We start from the raw sequence: 23,220 nt of genomic DNA on the forward strand, positions 1-23,220 counted from the left end.
CATGAAGGCACAGCAGTTATATTCTGAACTCTGGTATCTCTGGTAATCCAAACCATCAAATCTTCCAAAGGAAGTTCTGTTTTTTAATGTTTGCTTAGGGCATGTGTGAAAAATGTGAAAAACTATGACAAAGGTGTGCATGTTTGGAGAACATGGTTATCAGCTTTGAAGGAATAATAAGCTGCATGTTATAAAAGTAAATTAGCAAAATATAGGTGATCTAATCCCTTCCATGGCAATAGGTGTATAAAACCAAGCACAGACTGCTCCTACAGACATTTATGAAGGAATGGGTCGCTCAGTGAAGTCCAGCTGGTGCTGTGACACGTGCAACAAGTCCAGCCATGAAACTTCCTGGCTACTAAATGTTCCACAGTCAACCTTTAGTGGTATTCCAACAAAGTGAAAGCGATTGGGAATGACAGCAATTCAGCCATGTGAGACTGGAGTGCTAGACAAGCTGCTACAGGTTCTACGTTCACTGAGACCAGTTACAAGTTGCACTTTGTGTAGAAATAAAGCTAGCATTAGCAACTAAACAAGCACTCTATTATCATCAAATTAGTTTTCTCTACGCTGGTCATGAAAAAAACCTAAAGTTGTAACTTGTTTAGCCTGTCAGTGTTGAAAGCTTCAATGATGGAGCGGGGAACTTTTCCCAGAGCTATACGTCTGAGCAAGTCTAGTCTGGCTTCTCTCCTTTTGAGTGTAACCAGTAAATCCTCCATATTTCATAAAGGTAATACAAAGATTGCAGACACTGACAATGATACACTTACTTCAAGAGTCTCATTGACTTGGTTAGATGTTGTGAAGAGCTTTTCTCAACAAGGAAAAGAATTCTGTGAAGCTGTGCATTCCTTCTTCCTTTTCTCCTCGTTTTGACCAACGCTAAAGTTTTTGCTCTCTCTCTCTGATAGCTTTATGTTTTGAAAAATATTTGTATTGATGCACTCACATGTCTTTGGACCTCATATTGAGATTTCCAGTGAACAGAAACCAAATTGTAATACTTGGAATCAACTCCAAATCTTTAATGTGTAAAAACGGCAGCAATTCCTAAATATTTAATTCATTACTTTCATTCAACCCCTTGAATTAAAGCTGAAAATCTGCACATTCTTCACATCTTTACTGTTTGACTTAAACTCCAGTGCGTTGGTACAGAGGCAAAATTAAAGTATTAGGTATTATTGTCCAACTATTTAGGGCCCTGTAAAAAACATGCAGTCATTGTGACATCATCCATTGGTTTATAAACTCAGTATATTCATCATATCTTGATTTTCTGAATTCGGAAGTTACTGCAGTTGGAGGCTAGAGCACTATGACGCTAGCAGAATTAGAGATAAGTAGTTTTCTAATAAATCAAATCAAATCACTTTTATTGTCACATCACATGTGCAGGTACACTGGTACAGTACATGTGAGTGAAATTCTTGTGTGCGAGCTTCACAAGCAACAGAGTTGTGCAAAATACAATAATGTAAAACAAGCAAAATATAAAAATGGCTAATCTAAAAAGTAATAAATATATGTACAATATCACATTAAGTTCACTAAAAAGCACAAACCTGAGGCAAAAGTTCAGTTTTAGCCACGTCTACATCGGCACCGGTGGTTTCCATTTGATTATACTCAACACTCAATAACAGATAACAGACACCAAATACACATAATTAATTACAATGATGCACAAACAAAGCAATAAATAACATAGTAGTAATATATGTGTAATACCTGCCATTTCTGTACTGCAGTGAATTAAATATTTACTGCTATTATATTATCTCTGTGCGTAGGTTTGGGCTGTGAGAAAATAGTATCTCATTGTAATGCAAGTAATGAAGGCCAATACTTTTAAAATTCAGGTGCAAAATAAGTGCAGCTGTCTTTCAAAGTTATGACTGTTCATGTCCTGCCAAGAGGTGCCAGCAAAAAGCCATTTAAACAAGACTCTGTTTCTGTAGTCAGGCTGTTGCCAGTATGATTTATGGGCTTTGATGCTAATGTAGTAAATGGATAAAAATGAGCGGTGTCTGAAAACCTAATATTAACCACAACAGTGTGGTTAATATTAGTTAATATTAATACAGCTCGGGCTGTGGAGAGGTAAGTGACGGAAGTGACGGACAAGGTAAGCGACTCATGTTGTAACTGACGTCAGACGCCGGAGATTTTGGCGGAAAATTAAAGCGAATGGTAGTTTAGATTTGAATAAATTCCTTTAAGCTTCAGTATAACCAAATACACTTATCAATTGTCTTATAACTAACAACATTTGTCTAAATCATCTCCAACACCCTGGAGAACAACGGGGAGAGTTTAGAGGCTCTCCAAGATTACATTGATCAGTACTTCCAGGATCTCGTGATGAAGAAGGCTCAGAGTGCAGCTTCCCCGGCCAAACCTGACACGCCGTCGTCGAAAAGACTTCGCCCGGCAGATTCCCCCGGCACAACATCGCCAGCCGGCAAAGATATTGTCGACATACTGGAGTCAATCGACCAACGACTGTCCAGTTTCGATGCAAGGCTGTCCTTGGTGGAGATTCTTCACCGGGAATTTAAATCCTTGCGAGAGTCCCTGGAGTTCAGCCAGCAGCAGGTGGAAACGCTCGCTGCTGAAAATACCACGCTAAGGGAGTCGGTGAAATGTCTCACAGACAATTTTACTCAGCTAAATAGAGAAAATAAAAAAATAAAAGAAACAGTTATTGATCTACAAGCTCGTAGCATGCGTGATAATCTGGTATTTTCTGGTATTCCAGAAGCCGCTGGAGAGGACGCGGAGACCACGGTAAAAAGCTTCATCAAAACCCACCTGAAGCTGCCCGAGGACACGGTGAAGAACATCGTTTTTGATAGGGTGCATCGCCTCGGCCCCATTCGGGCTGCGGCCGGGAGACCACGTCCTATCGTGGCCAAATTCGGCCACTACAAACAAAAGGAACAGGTGAAAAGCCGCGGCAGGGAATTAAAAGGAACGGACTTCAGCGTGAACGACCAGTTCCCCAAAGAGATCCTGGAACGACGCAGGGTCCTCTTCCCAATCCGACGCAGCTTTATCCAGAAGGGCTCCCGCGCTGTCATCGCTGTGGACCGGCTGTACATGGACGGACAGCTCCACCGCGACCCCGACATCACTCCGTGGCTGTATTAACTTCACACCAGATAAGAATCCGCTACACCCTTTCCCCACCCACTCACACTAACTTGCATTAACATCTGTTTAACTTACTAGTATCAAATCACATCTTAGGTGTGATTTCATAGCAGAATTAACACCGTCACTCTCCGTCAATGGTTTGATCGGAATGTTTCCGGATTTTTTTTTTTCTTCTCGTTTTTTGTTCTCTTTTTTCCCCCTCTTGTTTTTATGCTGCTCACCCTTGTCCTTGGTTTCTTTCTTTCTTTTTTCTTTCTTTCACTGCTTCGATCACCTGCTTCCACACTCATCCACAAACAACATCCTTTATTTGGACACATACGCACAGCACGATCACGCACAGCCATTAGCTCAACGGCAGCACATTTACATCAGACAGCGCACACAGTCGTATAGGATACACACACTTAAACCAAGCGTACTCATATTAGTAAATATGCACACACATAGTCAGACTCAGGGAGCATCTCCCCAGATAGCAAGGAAACATTGAAACAATGTTGAGTCAATATCAGGCGACGTCATTGAAGCAACGTTGAAGTGTGACGTTGACCCAACGTCACTCTTGCACCCATTTTTAATGTTGAAACAACGTCAGGTTTTGATGTTGAATCAATGTTGAAACCTGACATTGATTCGACGTTATATTTTCTAACACTGTTGACATTGAAACAATGTCAGATTCTGATATTGAAACACTGTTGAGATATGGTGTTGATTTTCCACCTCTTTCGCACAGTTGCTTTTTATTGAAAAAAAACAAAAAACCAAAAAAGGTCAATAGACATGTATCATTTGCAAAATACTTTATTAAAAGACAAAGTTTCCTATTTACATTTCTATGTTTCACGTCACTTTTTATTATTTACTCCGGGATGGGGATGGATGATGTGCGTCCTGCGCGCCACCCGTACGATCTGGAGCATATCTGAGCCATTTCTGGACTGCTTGAGCAAAGACCAACTCAGACATAGAGTTCGCCCCTACCTGCTGCGCCAGGCCATCTAGGACAAAAATAGACACACACACAAAAAAAGGGAATTAGAGCACATGAATAAGCTCTTGTTAATTGTCTTCAGCAGGGAGAAAGTATGTAAACTCCTAGGCTGATAAACATGAAAGTCACCAGGCGGAAATCAGCAAACTGCCGCATTTGATTCCCAAAGAGCTATAAGCTGAAAATGCGATATGTCTTAGCATGGTGTGCCGTGTATCCTTTAAAAAAAAAAAGAAAACATGGGTCCTCGGGCTGTACAAAGTGTACAACCCGAGGACAAAACAAGCCGAAGACCAAAGACTCCATCTCCAGATTAACCGGACATGAAAGTCTTGTTATTAAGAAAGACAAAGTAATATAGCAAAAAACAGACATAGGAAATGTGAAACGCACCCAGCACATCAATTGATCCCTTTATTGTTCACTTTAGGCTCATAAAACTACAATAAATGTTAAAACTTACCAAATATGCATCTGCACAGCGCTGTCTCTTTAAATGCCCTTTTTTGCTTTGTCTGGTCCTTGTTTTTTTTTCCCTGCCCAGTTGAGTACAGAGGCCAGCTCCTTTGTAATGGCATAAACCATTACACAGCGGACTCGCACCTCCAGTGTGGTCCAGCAGCACCAATCAACGCAAAGCGTCTCACCTATAGACACATTTTATGAGATGGAATTAGCGTGTCTCATGTCTTAAATGTGTATGCAAGTGCCTGTGTGTTTACTTCATGTAATTGATGATAGAAACATGTCATTTGGTTTTCCCTAAAGCCTGATTTTCAAGTCATACAAAGAATAAACCAAAGTATTGGCAGTGCAATGTATTTCTATTCACTTTTGTTGGATATTCATTTGTTAGTTCTTGTAACTGCTAAAAGTGTTTACTAGTTTTTGCCTGTCACATATATTTGTTATACCATGTAAACTGAAATTCCAAGATTTTCAAACTTGCCTTGTAATAGTGGCCTCACAGAGTCTCTGGAATCTACAAAAAAAAAAAAATCACAACAAGATGACATTCAGGAGTATAAATTAGGTTTTTTTTTTTAGATAAGAGTACAATGACATTGTGATGCAGCTTTAAAGCTTTTTTAAAAGCATACCATCTATAGGGAAGACATCAGACTCTGCATGCTGGCGAGATCGCAAAGCTGTGTCGGTTTGTGCCGGAGTGGCGAAAGGTGCCGGAAGCTGGGTGGGGCATTATGATGGTTGCTATCAGTGGGCTGGGGGGCAGACTGCGGAGTGATGAGGGCTGTTTAGAAAAAGATAATTTTTTAAGTATTTAAGAATACAGACAACTTGTCAAAAAAAGTTTCCTCGTGTCAGACACAGATATGTACACAGACACTAGACAGTATTTTATTACCTGGTATTTTCACTCGAGGGGCCTGGGGAAACCGTTTTTTTGTGGGCTGCTCATCCTCTGAGTCCGTATATGTGTACAGGGGATTTGGTCTAAAGAAAATAAATTAAAAACGGTCTTAAGTAATTGTAAATATGCTTTTGGCATATTGTTTCCTAAAGTTAGTTTGATTTCTAACAACACACACAGGAAACAGAGACGTGCAAGAAGGTACAGTATACAATGAATTTTTGAAGTGCACAAGTGTACAAGGCTTTGCATTTTTAAAAAGTTTACAAACTTCCACTTTTTGGACTATATTATGTGGCGATATTGCAGTATGCAAGCACCACAGATATGTATAAAAGACAAGATCATAAATTCTTAACAATCAAAGATATGTTTGTGAATAAAAAGGTTTTACTTGTGCTTTCTTTTAAGACTGGTCTGGGTTTCTTCTTCGGACTGAAGGTCAGACGTATCACAGCGTTCACGTGGATATCTCTGAAGACTGCGTTCTGCTTCGTGAAATGTGCCTGGAAATACAAACACAATGTATGGCCAGACATACATTACGTGTGGACAAAAGGTGCAAACGCATAGAAAAATCAGCGGTTTCAAAAATACGCTGGTACGTGTGGACGTAGCCTTATTCATTATTCAAGGCACAAACGGAAAGTCATGTACGCGTGCAACGTAAAGTTAGGTGCATGGGCATGCTGCGTGAGCTTTCAAACTGAGTCTAAAGTTTTCGTGTGCGAATTGAAGCGAGTGCTCTCCAATCATCAAAAGTAACAAAGTCATTGAACACATTTATACAGTTACCATTACGTTTATCAATCATATATCACAGATTTAGAATTTTTTGTAGTACTAAGCAACTACAGAGCGAAAGTCTGGGTCAAGCGCCGAGGCGACGGCAAGAACAAAGGAAACATCGAAGCGTTAAAGCTAGCTTTGTAAGGGATTATAACGAAGAAATTATGAAACAAAAATGTTTTCTTTGTTGATATACTTTGTTCGCAGTGCAATTTATTTGTTGCCGGATTGTAAGAAGTAGACACAATTTAAATAACAGTAAAAAAAAAACTCGTTAATGTACAACATTAACGAGTTTTTTTTTTTAATGTTATTCAAATGCAAACATGGAAATACCGAGTAGGAAAAAGAAATCATTCATTCTTACCTTATACTAATCGTGGTGCAGGCCAGTGCAGTGCATGAACTGATGCCTTCTCCGGTCAATTCCGCTGAGAGTAAATCAAATGTCCCGCTCTACTGTAGAAGACAATGAATACCTGGGGGGATGTACCAATGTGAGAGGGGTGCTGCGGAATAGTCCAAGTGATCGCTGCTTTAATTTCCCGGTCAACTAGACATAAATTGCACGTAGACACGATTTTTTAAAGCTGGTGAACTAGACCAAGTCATTGATAACAAATGAACAATAAATCTACTTTCTCTGGTACTTTATACCCGATCAGTTGCAATGCAATTTAATGCTCAACTACAAATCGATGGTTTTTGATGGTGACCGGAGCCGAATGATCGTCAACTATAAATAGACGTTTTCTCGACGTTGTTGTTGTCACCTGGTCGACTATAAATAGATCAAATATCAATGACAAAAAAACAACGGTGAATCAACATCGTTACAACGTCTCTATAGTAAGACCGTCGGTTTACCACAGTATTTCAATGTTGTTACAACATTGGCATTTCAACCCCGACCATATACGACGGTTCGGATCAAAAATCAACATAGATTCAATGTCGTCTTGCTATCTGGGTCACCACACATTTTTTCTCTCTCCCCCTCTTTTTATTTACGAACAAGTGATGTATTCTCTCCACCTGTCTAAGCGACACACACAGCGCACACCCCTAGTTATACACAGACATCTATGGGTGCACTAAGATTCGTTACATGGAATGTAAATGGAGCTGGCTCCAGAGAAAAGAGGTTAAAAATATTTAACCAACTCAAAAAACTACAGGCAGATGTTGTCCTTTTACAAGAGACCCACAGACCTCTTAGAGGTTCGAATGAACTTAAAACACCTGAGTTTCCTAATGTGTTCTCAGCTTGTTATAATTCTAGACAAAGGGGAGTAGCAATTTTAATCCATAAAAAAATTAATTTCACAGTACTCGATACAGTTATAGATCCAGAGGGCAGATTCTTAATCATTAAACTATCTATACTTGATAAAAAGCTATGTATTGTAAGTGTATATGGTCCAAATGTTGATGATCCCTCATTCTTTCACAGTTTTTTCAGTGCACTCTCTGAACACTTAGATGGCACACTTGTTCTTGGAGGCGACCTCAACCTTGGACTAAATGAAGAAATGGATAGGCTCAATACAGCAGGAACTCAGCGTAATTGGCAGTCCATAAATATAATCAAACAGTATATGAGCGACTTTGGTCTTTGCGATGCATGGCGCTCCCTTCACCCCACCAGTAAGGAATATACTTTTTTCTCACATGTCCATCACTCCTATTCTCGTCTGGATTATTTTTTGGTCAGCAGCTCACTGCTGAGGGACATTTCAGACACTGAGATTCACCCTATAGCTGTCAGCGATCATGCTCCTGTATCTTTAACACTAATGCACAAGAATAATACTACGCCTAGTAAAAACTGGAGATTTAATACATCACTGCTTAAAGATGAAGACTTTATTAAATATTTTAAAAAAGAGTGGACTTCATATTTAGACTTTAATGACACTCCCGGAACATCAGCTTCTGTTCTATGGGAAGCAGGGAAAGCTGTGATGAGAGGTAAAATAATTTCTTTCTCATCACATAAAAAGAAAAAAGAAAACAAAAATATCCAGGAATTAGAAAAAACCATCAAATCACTAGAAGAAGCCTATGCGTCCGACCAAGATCAGGAAACATTGAACAAAATACGCAAAACAAAACTAGAATTAAATGAGATAATTGATAAAAAAACAAAATTCTTAGTACAAAGACTACGCTTACAAAATTATGAACATGGTAATAAATCCGGTCAATTTCTAGCAAACCAGCTAAAAATAAATAAAGAAAAAACAACTCTATGTGCTGTTCAAGACTCATCTGGGAATACAGTATATGACCCGAAACAAATAAACAACATCTTCAGGGATTTCTATAAAACGTTGTATTCACCACAAATAAACCCATCTAAAAAGGAAATTGATCAGTTTTTAGACAACATAACTCTCCCAAAATTATTAGACTCTCAAGCAATGGCATTGGATTCGCCACTGACACCAGGTGAACTCCAGGAAGCCCTGATAAGTATGCCCAATAATAAGGCTCCAGGTCCAGACGGCTTTCCTGCAGAATTCTACAAAGAATTCTGGACGATTTTAGCCCCAATTTTTTACAGAACGCTGTTGGAAATCAAAGAAAATGGCAGACTCCCATCAAATATGAATTCTGCAAACATTAATCTCCTGCTAAAACCAGGCAAAGACCCTGTATATCCCTCAAGCTATCGTCCAATATCCCTTATAAATGTAGACCTTAAAATAATCTGCAAAGCTCTCTCGAAGAGACTAGAGAAAATAACCCCCCTCTTAATTCATCCTGACCAAACTGGTTTCATAAAAGGTAGGCACTCATCAACAAATACACGTAGATTACTTAATTTGATAGACTACTCATACAGTAAAAACCTTGAAACTACAATATTTTCTTTAGATGCAGAAAAAGCGTTTGACAGAGTTAACTGGAAATTTCTATTTGCAACTTTACACAAATTTGGTTTTGGATCTTCTTTCATCAGCTGGTTAAAAATATTATATAATTCCCCAACAGCTTGTGTCAGAACAAATGACCAGACATCCTCCAGCTTCTGTCTCCTGAGGGGCACCAGGCAGGGATGCCCACTCTCCCCTTCACTGTTTGCAATTTTTATTGAACCACTAGCAGCAGCAATTAGACAGAATTCAGTAATTAAGGGCATAAAATGCAAGAACGTGGAACATAAAATCAGCCTTTATGCGGATGATGTGCTACTCTTTCTCCAAAATTCACAAACCAATATCTCTGGGGTGATTGAATTGATAAACTCTTTTGCAAGAATATCAGATTACTCAATTAACTGGTCAAAATCTACAGTCCTTCCGATTAATTGCTCCTTCCATAATTCCTCTTCTACTCCACTGCAATCGGGAAATATAAAATATTTAGGTATTAATGTTTCTCCCAAGCTTGCAGATCTAACTAAATTAAACTATATCCCACTTTTAAAGAAAGTAGAAGGCGATCTGGCTAGGTGGAAATGTCTACCCATATCACTCATGGGAAGGGTTGCCGCTATAAAAATGATGGTCTTACCAAAAATAAATTATTTATTCTCAATGATCCCAACTAAACCGCCACAAGATTGGTTCAGATCTCTAGATTCATATATGTCCAAATTCCTTTGGAAAAATAAGCCCCCACGTATAAGCTTAAAAACACTACAAAAGACCAAGGATAAAGGAGGATTAGAACTACCTAACTTTCAGCACTACTTCTTAGCCAACAGGCTCCAATTTATCTCAGGATGGCTAAAACATACCCTCTTAGATGAACCTTGGCTAGATGTAGAACAAGCACTTTGCAATAATCTAGAGATTTCAGATCTACCATTTATCAGCTCAAACATTCAACGACATGAATGCTTCAAAAGCGTCAACATTAGCTCCTCTCTGACAGCATGGTGGGAGTTTCTGAAGTTGACAGAGTCTTCATTAATCCCATGCAAACGTACACCTATCTGGAACAACCCTGACATATTACAAAACAATAATATGATAAACTTTTCAGATTGGAGTGGTAAAGGAATCAAATATTTAGAACATATACTAGAAGGAACAGAATTTATTTCATTTGACAGACTAGTTACACAATATGGGATCAACAAGAAAAGATTTTTAGAATATCAACAAATTAAATCCATAGTAAAAAAGAAATTTAAACCGGGTCAAGTTGAACTACAAACACCACCAAGTGTGGTTCAATTTCTTACTCTTAAAACCCCCAAATTACTATCCAAAATATACAGAATGCTTTCTAAAATAGATGAATCAATATCACTTCCTATTGCAAAATGGGAAGCGGATTTATCAGTTAACTTAGACCAAAACTTCTGGTCTCAGATTTGCTTAAAAACCTTTCATCTAATTAGAAATCCCAGTCTTCAATTAATTCAATACAAAATACTACATAGAGTGCACTATACAGGTCATCGGATGTTCAAGATGGGCTTTACGTCTACCAACAACTGCTCACACTGCCAAACCAATTCACTGGACAATTATATCCACGCTCTTTGGTTCTGTCCACCAGTTCAGAAGTTTTGGCGTGAGATATGTGAAGACTTATCGAAGTGTCTGAAATGTAACATTCCAACTTCTCCTTTAGTGTGTTTGTTGGGCAGCTTAGATAATGTCACTTCAGAAAAGAATATAGCCCACATGGTTTTCACTGCCCTATGCATAGCCAAGAAAACAGTCCTCATGAACTGGAAAAATAAAAATAATCTTAATTCTAACCAATATAGAAATTATCTATTAGATTACATTAGTCTTGATACAGCCTCTGCCACCACATCAGATCAATTGCTCTGGGCTCCTTTGATCAGCTCCATCACCTAGTGGGGGTGGGGGGTCATAGTTTGGTCCCACCTTTACTGTTGTGATTGGTGTGGGGGTAGGGACAGGCTTAGGGCGTCGGGGGGTTCCCCAGGAGCATCTTCCTTGGGGGGCTCAACCCGGGGTAGCGGTCATGGCCAATTAAGGGCTCTGTTGGCTCTTAGGTGACGGTTTCCTCGTGGCTGCGTGCAGTGGGGCTAGGGGAGGGTCTGTGCTGACGGACGTGGGTTACTGACCTGGTAGCCTGGCTGCCCCTGGGTGGGTCCGGGACGGGCGTGAGGTTCTGGGGGCGCTCTGTCTCTGGGCTGGGGTCCTGGCCGGGCCTCGGGGGCTCGGGTCCTGGTTGGTATGTTGCTGGGGTTGTGGGCGGGTGGGTATATGGGGGCCCAGTCCTGGCGCAGGGCGCCGCCAGTGCATCGAGCCACCTGGGGGACTCTTCAACTGGTGGGGGAGGTTGTCACATCTTGCAGGAGCTTTCCTCTCCTCAGGAATTCTCTCTGCAGGAGGGGGAGATATAGGAGAGGTGGAGGAAGATCTCAGCCTGGGCGTCTATTGTCTTGTGTAGTCTGGAAGATGAGTGGATGATGGGGTGGGTGCAGTTTTCTCTGTAGTGGGGTCGGGTGGGCTGTCCCGGGCTCTGTGGGGCCGGGCGGCGCTGCTGCACTGGGCCCTGGTCCGGATGGGCCTGGGCCCCCTTTCCCTGGCGGGTTGCAGAGCATGGGGGTGCCTACTGGGGTCAGCGGGGGAGCTGGCCCCAGGGAGGGGTCACTTGCCCCTCCCTTTCTTCCCTCCCCATCTCCAGCTGCCTCCCTCTTCCCGCTCCACCACAATCACCCACACATGCAGGGCCTTGGGGTAGGGGTGTGTCACCAGGGTGCAGAGGAGGCATCCCCCCCCTCTGTCCCCTTCTGGCTGCCTCTGCCTCAATTTTATCTCACAACTTAGACATTCACATTACTCACACTCTCATAACACATACATATAGGATCTTGGGGGTGGGCTCACAACACGGACTCCAAATTACCATCAGGGTGTACACCTCACCCCTGGCGTCGTTGCCCACCTCTCAATTTTAAATACACGTAGACATTGAGGGCTATCAGGAGGGGCTATGCGCTTACCTGCTGCTCTCTGGCAGGTAGCTCCATGCCCTCCTGGGTTTTAATTGCACCTTAGAACACATATACATCAACACTACATATGAGCGGGTAGAGGGAGGTTTGGAGTCTTCTCACACCCCCGGTCTCTGCGGCCTGCTGGAGCGGGGGGGCTAGGAGGAGGAGTTGGCCGTCCGACTGGGGTCTGGGGTGTGGGGCCTCCCTGCTGCTGCGGAGTCGGGGCAGTCTGCTTCTCCCCACTGCAGGGAAAAGGGTAACACCACCTGGGTCTGGGTGCAGTTTCCCCCTCCAGGGGCAAGGGTACCTAGACCCGGTTCTTAGAGTACGCTTGGGGAGTGTGATTGTGTGTACAGCGTCTCTTTATGTCTGACTTCACGTTGGTTGAGTGTGGAGTAATTGCCTATGAGAGCATGAGGGTGGGAATGGATGTTTGTATTTGAGTGTGCCTGTATGTCTGTGTCTATATGTCAGGTTGGGTATCAGACGCCACCTCTCTGGGGACATCTCAGGCCCTCCAAGGTTTGGAGGCCTATCTCCCCCCACCACTTCCCCTGCCGGTGGCAGACGCCCTCAGACATCGATGCGTTGGTGGTTCTTTGTGTCCGGGGGTGGGCGTCCGGGTACACACCGGCTCACTCCTTGGTGGCTGCTTATCGGGGCCTGGAACCTGGGGCTCGCTCAGGCCACTTCGGGGGTGGGGTGCCCTCGGCCTCTCGGCCTGGGGCTCGGTCACTCAGGCACAGCTGGCTGCCGGCGGAGCTCACGGGCACGTCACTGCAACCCCCCCTGGCTTCTGGTCCGCGGCTGCTGAGTGATCCCTCATCTGGGACTCTCTTCAGCTCTTTCTGGGACAGTGGCGCGGCTGCCCCTCTGTTGGTCTTCCTTGGTCTCTTGTGTTCTGGGGGCCTCTGGATGTCTGGAGTTTTGATCTCCTCCATACCTGCTTCATGCCCTGGAGGATGGGACTGTGGCCCCCCACACCCTCTAGCAGATCATTACATTAAGGAACCTTTTAAATACAAGCGCGCTCATGCTCACAGGTGTACACACAGGTGATCACACACACAAACTACACCCTTTTTGGCTCCTACCTCAAAGCACACTGTGCGCTGTCGATCTTACGTGCTGCACAATAATGTTTAATATTAAGTATGTAGTGTTATATTCCCATATATCATTGTGATGTTGTTTATTCTATTACTCTCGTTTTCTTCTGCTTGTTTTCTTTTTTCTTTCTCAACAGGTGATCCAGGTGATCGATATATGTATTTTTTGTCTGCTTATTTTGTTGGTTTTTGTTTTTTGCCCTTTATCCCCGTCCCTCTTCTCCGCTGTTTTTTTTTTGTTTGTTTTGTTTTTTCCCCCCTCTTTCTTTCTCCCTTTTCTTTTCCCCTGTCCCGTATCTAGCAAGTAAAAAAAAAAAATAAAATAAAATAAACAATAAAAGGTAAATCAAATGGACCATTACGGCAAGGCTGGGATGGTCCATTTGGTAAAGTAAATCCGTTGGGCATCTTTCTTCGCCTTTAGACAATAATTCTGATGGCAAAAGAACCAAACGGGACAGGTTTAAAAAAAAGAAAAAAGAAAAAAAAAAACCACAACAGTGTGTTTTATAAATGGGTTGTGTTCAGCTTAAAGACAAATATGTCAAAAATGTGCCGCGCTTCACTTTGCTGCTGACAGCTCGGTGTTTTCTGTAGAGTTAAATAATACCTTTGTTTTCAGTTAATGGTCTTAGTCTTAGTTTAATGTGTCACTGGGCTAAAAGCTAAATCCTTTACATAATATATTTACAGTATCTGTTACAGCTTTCTAAAGACTTTTGTGTCAGTGTGTTATTTTTCTTTAAAAAAAAAACAAAACAGGTATATTTAATCTCATTTTCTATTGGTCACATTGTGTGTGCTTTCAGTAGGAACAGTGAGTTTGCCTCGTGCCGTCATTTGTGAAACATTTTTTGTGGAAAGAAGAGTCTGAACTTTGTGACAGCCAGTGGGCTGGCCTTGTGTTTTGCTTTTTCTGTTACCTGTTTCTTGCAGGTAGGTGGAGCTGACCCAATTATAGATGCAGCACACCTGAGAAGGCCAGTCCCAGACAAAGACACCTTGGCTGTGTCCGAATTCAGAAGAAGGATGCTTCAATGCCATATTTGGAGGCAATGACGTCACAGCGACGCGACGAGGGCTGTCCAAATTCAAAGAGTACTCAAAATGTGGCGACAAATGCGTCCTACATTTCCCCAAATTTTAAGGATGGGTCCGATGTATCCTTCGTGTCCTACTGTATCCCAGGATTCATTGCGGGTCATAGAGGAGATTTGTTTCTGATAACGATGGTGGTCGAAGCAGGAGAGGAAAACACTTTCAAATGTAAGTATATGAACATCTGGTTGTACAAAAGTTAAATTGTTATAGTGGTCGTGTTGTTAAGCTTTGGGCATCTGCATAGACATGTTTCTTTTATTTAAATAACCGTAAACCAGCTTGTATGGCGGGTCCCGCGGTTTTTCATGTATTGCCGCTTACATACAGCTAATTTAGATTTTTTCAAATTGGTGATATGTTGTGGGGAACAAAGACCAAACGGCTTAATTTATTAAAACGAGGAGAAAACGATCACCTCTTCACTGGGGTGAAGAATTGAGCCGCTACGGCGTGGAGGTACAAGAATAAATTAATGTACACATCATATTCATATGAGTACGGTCCTATTAACCCTCATGCTGTACAGCAGCGGTCCCCAACCTTTTTGCGCCGCAGACCGGTTTATGTCAGACACGGAGCCTTTAAGGTATCGCGGATAAATACAACCACATAAAATGATCCGACCAAGACAAAAACGGTGGTATTTTGTAAATATAATAATAAACGTGAATGTACTGTGTAATTGTGTAACTTTATTAGCAGCGTCCTCCTGAGAATGTGCCAAATTAAGAGTAACATCCTCCTCTCTGCCTCTTGTGGTCGCTATGGTAACGTGTAAATATTTCTTTCAAAATAAGACACAAAACTACAACAAGGGAAAGACTCAGGGAAACCGAGTTAACGATAAAAACCCTGAAAACCATAAATCTCACAGCGGAGCCTCAACTCTCGTGGCCCGGTACCAAACGACTCACGGACCGCTGCTGTACAGAACCTGTGATGTCCAGACGGTGTTCCTCTGGTGTTCTGCTGTGAACACTTTTGGGTTTAGGGATTAACATAGTTGCCATGGTTTCCTTTCTTCTCTTATTTGTTGTGTGTGATCAGGACAATTCTGGAGAAGATGGGCCTGCAGGGGAAAGTCACCCCCTTGCAGGCCAGAAGACATGAGATAACTTTAAAGAATACAAAGTACGTATGTGTGTTATCAAGAAGATAATTCTTAGGAACACAAGTTAATAAATGTGCAATTACTAAGAGTTGTTGTGGTGTTTTTATTTGCCTGCTGTCATTTTTGATTTCCTCTGCCTTTAGGATTGCAAGTATCCAGGCTCAGGAGAGGGGGTCAGTGGGAAGCCCACTGCTGCTACTTGGCCCTGGTTTGCCCTCATGGATGAGGTGATAGGACAGATGCCTTCCATTAAGCCTCCTGTCCTAATGTCCTCTCTCCCTGAGGACACTCCAGGGCCAAGCACAGCAGTGGGTGACCAAAACGACAGCGATGACGAAGCGGCTCAGCCACCTACGACAGGGAGAAAGAGGGAAAGAGACAGGGATGATGAGCTGCTAGACCTCATCAGAGAGGACATGAGGCAGCAAAGAGAGGCAGAGGAGAGGAGAGCAGGGAGAGGATGGACAGACTGTTTTCACTTCTAGAAAGATTAGTTCCCAAATGAGTTATGTATTGAGAAATTTACTTATTTGAATATATTTGTTACATTGTTATATGTGTTGCATTAGTTTAAAGGTTTTATGTTATTAATAAATTGATTCAAACAAACAGTAATTGTCACTGAACTCAATTTGATTTACAGGCATTTGTAACATGTATTAACATAATGCTAACTTTGAACAATTTTACTTGGATATTTATTTGATAGCAATAAAGTAAATAACAATAACAATTAAACAAGAATATTTCAAATACACAGTATGTAAAGATGGAAAAACAGTATTTTCAGTTGTTCACACAGGATTAACCTGAGTGACCTGTTCCTGGACCGTTTCTTGAACAACTGTAATAGATTACAGGAAGTCGCTGGCAGTGTTGCTGAATCTGCCCGAGCAAGATCAGACGTGGATGGGGTGCTGCAACTGAGACCTGCGGTTTGTCTTTTCTGGTCGGCGAGTGGAGAATCACACAGGGTGGTCTGCAAAGAGCTTTAGGATGCTTCCTCCCACTGTCCACTGCATCGTCCATCCACAGGGTTCGCAGGGCTGGCTCACTCGTGGCTGCCACACCACTAAGATGTTTTCAGAAATATGCAAGCAGGAGATGGTGGATGCTACATTATTAGTATAATACTTGTAACTCTGTAGCAGACAACAGTTTGATAAAGTGCTATGTAAAAAAACAAACAAAAGATTAGATTCTATACGTTTCAAAGATATTTAGTTCATATATTTTATATGATACAGTACATGTGTAAGAATGACCGATGTTGTGCCAAAAACTGATTTCCGGTTTTTGCCCTAAACTGATTGCTCGTATTTAACCTGCTATGAATAACTTGTTGGTCTATAATACGTGAAACATGTCAAATGTTTCCCTCATTAATGAAATGAAGTCACTTTGAGCCACCAGCAACATTCCTGTAACAAGGTAGAAGCTGCAATCAGTTTTTGGCAGTGACTTTTATATATCCTTTATTTATCCAGTTCACAAACAATCTTGTTGACATTAGAAATTTATTTTTTAAGAGTAATCTGGCCAAGAGGACAGCAGACAGCGCAACAAATATATCAATTGTACCTATAATTGAGTTATAAAGATACTTGAACAACAGGTAATTATTGTATATATAAAACCCCTTAGTAAACCATGTTCACCGAAGTCTATTTACCAACATACATAAAGATATTACACATATTACACACAGAAACATTGGAAATCAGTTTTGGCAGGCGAACACTTTTTTGGCACAACGCCGGCAATAATTAAATTATCCGTGTAATTAGCTAAGTAATTCCTAAATGCGTGTAGATTAAAGGAAATTATTTTACCTGGATATGATTGTCTCTGATGAGCCTAAGGTACAAAACGTGCGGCCAACGACGATAAGATTTTTCTAGCTCCTCGAGAATTAAAATTGTCCAAACAACGGAGCGACATTTCTGGGTCCATTTTAAAGTTTTCGCGCTGTGGCGCTAGCGACCGGAAAAACACGCAAGTAAGGGCGGAGTTGAAGGCTAGGAGGCTGTCCACAGCCCGTCTGTTATGTTGGATACTCATTGTTTGTTCAATAAAGTTTCTATGGAGAAAAAAAAGGGGGTTGTCCACAGCCGCTCACTTCCTGACTACGGGACACTACCTTGTGACGTAGGTAGGTAGTGTCCTTATGAGCATCCTTCCCCTGAATTCGGACACAGCACTTGACTGAACCATGGGCGGCTGTCTCTCTCTGCCTGGCATCCATCATGTTTATTTGAGGCTTCAGTTATGGCTGTTATATCATTTCAATTGTGTTTAAGTTTCTTCACCTTATTTTCATTAAATATATCTTACAGCCTTTAAAAGCCTGTGTCTCTTGCTTGTCACTTCCTTTGAGCTGGGTTGTGACAACTTAAACATCATTTTTAGTTCACAGAGAAATAAAATCAATCATGAATTTTATACTATAATGTGCATTAGTTGGCTGTTATAAGATATTAGTATTCTGTAAGGGTATGACTAGTTTTGACACTGAGTGTTTAAAATAATGGAAAGCATTGACTACAGACACTCCCTGTACTTCTCAAACTGTATTTAATTTTTTATCCATCCATTCGCTTCCGCTTCTCCTTTTCAGGGTCGCAGGGGACACGCCTATCCCAGCTGTCATAGGGCGAGAGGCGGGGTACACCCTGGACAGGTCGCCAGTCTGTCACAGGGCCAACACACAGAGACAGACAACCATTCGCACTCACATTCGCTCCTGCATTCACACCTATGGGTAATTTAGATTTTTCAATTAACCTATCCCCACAAACTGCATGTCTTTGGACGGTGGGAGGAAGCCGGAGTACCCGGGGAGAACCCACGCAAACATGGGGAGAACATGCAAACTCCACACAGAAAGACCCCGGCCTGATGGTGGAATTGAACTCAGGACCTTCTTGATGTGAGGCAACAGTGCTAACCACCGTATTATTATTATTATTATTTATTATTATTATTATTTTGCTTCTTCCTTTCTTGGTGAACTCTACTATCACTCCTTTTACTATTCTGGCCACTTCTCAACCAATCAGCATTTGACAATGGATGGCATCATCAATGGACAGGTGTTTGTCACCAAACCCGGCCTCTGCAGTGGACTCTGTCTGTCTCTGTGTCTCTTTGCTTTGTGTTCAAAGTCATCTGTGGACGAGAGTCCTCCTGAGCCTCCCAACTCACCTGTGGCTGGTCCCCACCTGTGGAAGATGAGCAATCAGGGGCTCTTACTTCAGGCGTGGGTAGCCTGCCAGTCATCGCTGGAACGTTGACCCACTTTGGTAGTGAAACTCTGGCTCCTACATCTCTGTCGTCTCCTCCAGTGTTTTCTGTGGCATCTCCACAGTGATCCTTGTCTTCCCTGTGTGCAGGTCGTGGCTTCTCCTTGTCGCAGTGAGAGAGAGAGAGTTTTCCCCCCTAAGTTGATTATGTGGAGTGGCTGCTGGTTTGGTTTGAGAGTTGGATTCCCTCCTGCCTGGACCCCCTCGAGCCCCCTTGGACCCTTCCCCCTTCCTGGATGTTCCCCACTGACCTAGTGCCTGACGTGACACCTAAGCTGATCCTAGCAGATTACTTTCATTCTCACTGGGTCCTAATTTGCATTGTAGGTCGGCAACTTAATTATTACAGCAAACTGAATCTTTGTTTAAACAGTGACTGACCCTCCGAACATTCCCATCTATTGATTCTTGTAATTCTCACCTGTTGGTACAGTAATTTGGCCTGCTTAGTAAATCTGACCCATATCGTACAAGTAACTATACCTTTGTGCTTCCATGATAGTAGCAAAGGAACATCTTTGTGAAGCTTTCTAGTGAGCTTTCTTCACATATTCAGCCTTGACAATAAAAAATGACAATCCACTCTGTTTGTTTCTTGTGTTTGTATGCGTCTCATATGTCTAACATCCTTTTTTCAGGCTTCTTATATTTATAATAAAACCAGCAAATAGTGCTGGGCGATATGGAAAAAATATTTATCACGATATGAATTCTTTTATATCACGATAACGATATGTATCACGATATACCACCTGACCTGTGGTCATCTGGAAAGTATGCAGTCTGTAAACAGCGAGTGGAGAGGGTGCAGTCTTTGTTTTGAGTTACCGTAAAGCATGTCGCAAATCCAGGTGCACGTAAAGCAGCACCATGTCGCAAAACCACAAGATGGAGTTTCTTTGTGAAAAATATCATTTTTTTATACTTTATTTTCTCTTGCATAAAGTTCAGAGTATGTATAGTGAGAAGACAACACTAATATATTTGCCACAGGCTATTTAACCCTTTAAGACCAACCATAGAACCAAGTCCGCCAGAGCTTATCTTTACATTTTACATGCTGTAGTGCCATTTGTGGGAGCATTTCAAGTTGCTATACATCAATACAACCGTTATAGCCCAAATTTTAATAATATGTATGCATTAAGTCCATAGTAACTACATAAATTGCAAAAAAGTGCAATAAACTACAAAAAAATTGAAAATCGTTTTTGTTTTGTTTTTTACATATATTTCTAGTTAGAGAAATTTAAGAGGTTTATCCCTCAAAACTGTAAATACAAAAAAGTTGCACAAAATAGTTTCCAACCACGAGAAATTTATTTTGAGTGTCTTCATAGTTTTATTTTTGAGATACACTAATTTTTATATACTACAGGAAAAATGAAAATAAATAAATGCAAATTTGCAAGAACACAGCATGTGCATCAAAATAAACTATTTCCAACAGTGTAATTTGAGTTCTAAGCATCCCAGAAACGATACAGAAAAGCATAAAGTTAAACATGACTTTTAAAAACACCAACATAGGCTTTGAAGGTAAAAAACTAAATTTTGCGCGAAATGACGTCACTTCCGGTTTCGGACAGGTAATGGCGGACATGCGATAGTTCGTGCTGACTTATATTCCAACATAGGAAGTGTTATGAACAGCTGATCGGATCGGCAAAGCCTGTTTCTGGAATATTATGTTTTTGTTACTGGAAGTGCTTTTTATGCAATTTTTGCAAAGTTATATGTGTAAGGAAACCGTGACCGAGGACAAGCTAATGGAATAAGATGTAAGTACAACTCCTACGGTTTCATATGCAAAAAAAAACCATTATTGCGCTACCTTACGTGGTTCCAGTTCTACAGGGATTTAAAAATAGTTAGGCAAAACGGAGTGTGCCTGCTCCGACCGGTTGTAAAGGGTTAATGATATATTTTATGTAATAATTTATAAAATTAGGGTTAGAAACGATAGAAGACAAATGGCACGATAGACACTTTTCTATCGTCCACACGATATATATCGTCATATCGCCCAGCACTACCAGCAAATATTATTCAGATGCCAGCTGAGGGTACAACACATGCTTTTGCACCAAAACAGAAGAGTGGGTCTCTGTGTGATAATGCATGGCAGTCCTGCCTGCTTTTCCGAGGTACTTTATTGTGACGTGCTCTCATTCGTGCTTTGATCCTCTGGGCTGTTTGTGCTCTTTGTCATTTTCATTTCCTCAGTTCTTTCTTTCATTTCTAATTCTTTGCTTTTAACTTTTTCTTTCTTGATTTGTTTCTTTTTGAAAGAATTTGCAACTGAAAGTGCAAAGAAAGTCAAACTGTAGCACAGAGAATCAACACACTTTCTTCCTCTTTTATCATTCATTTGAAGGAGTGAATGGGAAGAGGTTATTTTTGCCTCAGTGCAAATTTAGCACAATACACAATCAGCTATTTGACTTTGGCCCAAGGACGGGGAGCATTTTCTCATGTTGTTAGATGGTGACAGGCAGTGGTTCCTTCTTAAACTGAGGAGACGCTCACCACTTTGGAATTCATAAAACCCAGATTTTCAAAAGAGAAACAGCCTCAGTTGGCCCAGCGGACGCTTTTTGTGCACTGAATTAACACTCTTTGGAAAAGAGGAGGTGGAAGCCTTCAAGGACTTCACCTCATAATCACCTCATGCTTCTGAAAACATTCAAACAACATGTTGATCTTGTTAGTGCAAACAGAAAAGCCCATTTATGTGGATTTGGTGAACTAAGATTTTATTAACTTTGACTGAAAAGAAGGTTTCCACATAGGAGGAGGCAGCTGCAAGCTTTCATCCAGCCTGAGCTGTGGAGAGAAGCACAGAAACTCAGCTTAACCCATAAGAGCCCAGACCCATTTTTACTGTCAGGAAAGCTATGGGAGAGTCAGTGTTATAACTTTAAAAGGAGCTTTCCTCAATGTGCAAAGGGGCGGTGGCGGGTTCTCATGGGTAAGAATAAAGCAAATGTTTCTCTGTATCCCTAAAGGTTGAATCTGTTCATCTGGACTTAGTGTTCTCAGCGGGAGAAACATTGAACAATGGGCTGTGAGGTCAGTTCCTTGATCATTAATATGCAAATTGTTATGACCACTGATCAACAACCACTGACACAGATCACAGCCCATTGATCATTCAGTGGGCTGGTTTCAGTCATTGTGCAAATGTACTGTTTATAGTATTGGGAAAACCTGCAGTCAGCTGAGACTGAAGACGTCTGGATGAGTGATGAAACGTTTCTCCCACTGAAAACGTCCAGATCAACAGGATCAAGCTTTTGGGATTTTCTTACCTGGATGATTCAGCATGCATCAAGACTTTTCTCTGTATGTGAATTTGAATTTAGATAATATGAGGCAAGAATATGGTTTTGAAGTCTGGACGTGCATATTTCGGGTTTAAAAGGGAAAATCTAAAGCTTTCCTTATACCTTGAACTGTGCTCTCTCCAGTAAAGACTAGCCCATTATTATGTAAATCGTGGTCATCTTGTGGCCACAGCGGTCTATCATCTTTGCAGGTGTCTACTGGCAAATTAACTGACACTTTTAGCACAACGGATGGTTGACATACAACATCTGGTGATGACTTCAATTTCGAGGCCGGCATCAGTGGATATGAAGGAACTACTTATGAAGTATGGCAGGAGACCAGCAGTGATGTAGATGGGATGCTTGGCCAGAGGATATCCTCAGGTAACAACGAACACAAGCAGACTGAGTGTTTAAATAAAAGAGGTAATAAGGGAAGCAGGTGGGGAAAGAAACACAGGTGAAACTAATTACAGAAGACAAGACAAAGGAAATAAAACTACAGTGGGTACGGATGTCCCGGATGCAGGTTTATTAAAAAAGAAAAACTGAAATATCTCATGGTCCTAAGTATTCAGACCCTTTGCTGTGACACTCATATATTTAACTCAGGTGCTGTCCATTTCTTCTGATCATCCTTGAGATGGTTCTACACCTTCATTTGACTCCAGCTGTGTTTGATTATACTGATTGGACTTGATTAGGAAAGCCACACACCTGTCTATGTAAGACCTTACAGCTCACAATGCATGTCAGAGCAAATGAGAATCATGAGGTCACAGTCTCTGAGCTGCCTGAACAGCTCAGAGACTGTGGCAAGGCACAGAGCTGGCCAAGGTTACAAAAACTATTCTGCTACACTTAAGTTTCCTAAGAGCACAGTGGCCTCCATAATCCTTAAATGGAAGACGTTTGGGATGACCAGAACCCTTCCTAGAGCTGGCGGGGGAGAAGAGCCTTGGAGAGAGGGGAGAAGAGCCTTGGTGAGAGAGGTAAAGAAGAACTCA

General features: G+C 41.5%; 2 long non-coding RNA genes across 2 annotated transcripts; one reads left to right on the plus strand and one right to left on the minus strand.

Annotated features, from left to right (window-relative positions):
• Positions 1-3,974: 3,974 nt before the first annotated feature.
• Positions 3,975-5,620, minus strand: LOC134624670 (uncharacterized). Its single transcript, XR_010093597.2, has 5 exons — positions 5,532-5,620; positions 5,266-5,417; positions 5,115-5,147; positions 4,629-4,812; positions 3,975-4,172 (listed from the first exon to the last, which is right to left on the minus strand). It is a non-coding gene; the product is annotated as an uncharacterized LOC134624670 (long non-coding RNA).
• Positions 5,621-14,573: 8,953 nt separating this feature from the next.
• Positions 14,574-15,951, plus strand: LOC134628525 (uncharacterized). Its single transcript, XR_010093995.1, has 3 exons — positions 14,574-14,636; positions 15,519-15,602; positions 15,726-15,951. It is a non-coding gene; the product is annotated as an uncharacterized LOC134628525 (long non-coding RNA).
• Positions 15,952-23,220: the final 7,269 nt, after the last annotated feature.

This window comes from Pelmatolapia mariae, linkage group LG1, assembly GCF_036321145.2.
Source record: "Pelmatolapia mariae isolate MD_Pm_ZW linkage group LG1, Pm_UMD_F_2, whole genome shotgun sequence".
NCBI lineage: Eukaryota > Metazoa > Chordata > Actinopteri > Cichliformes > Cichlidae > Pelmatolapia > Pelmatolapia mariae.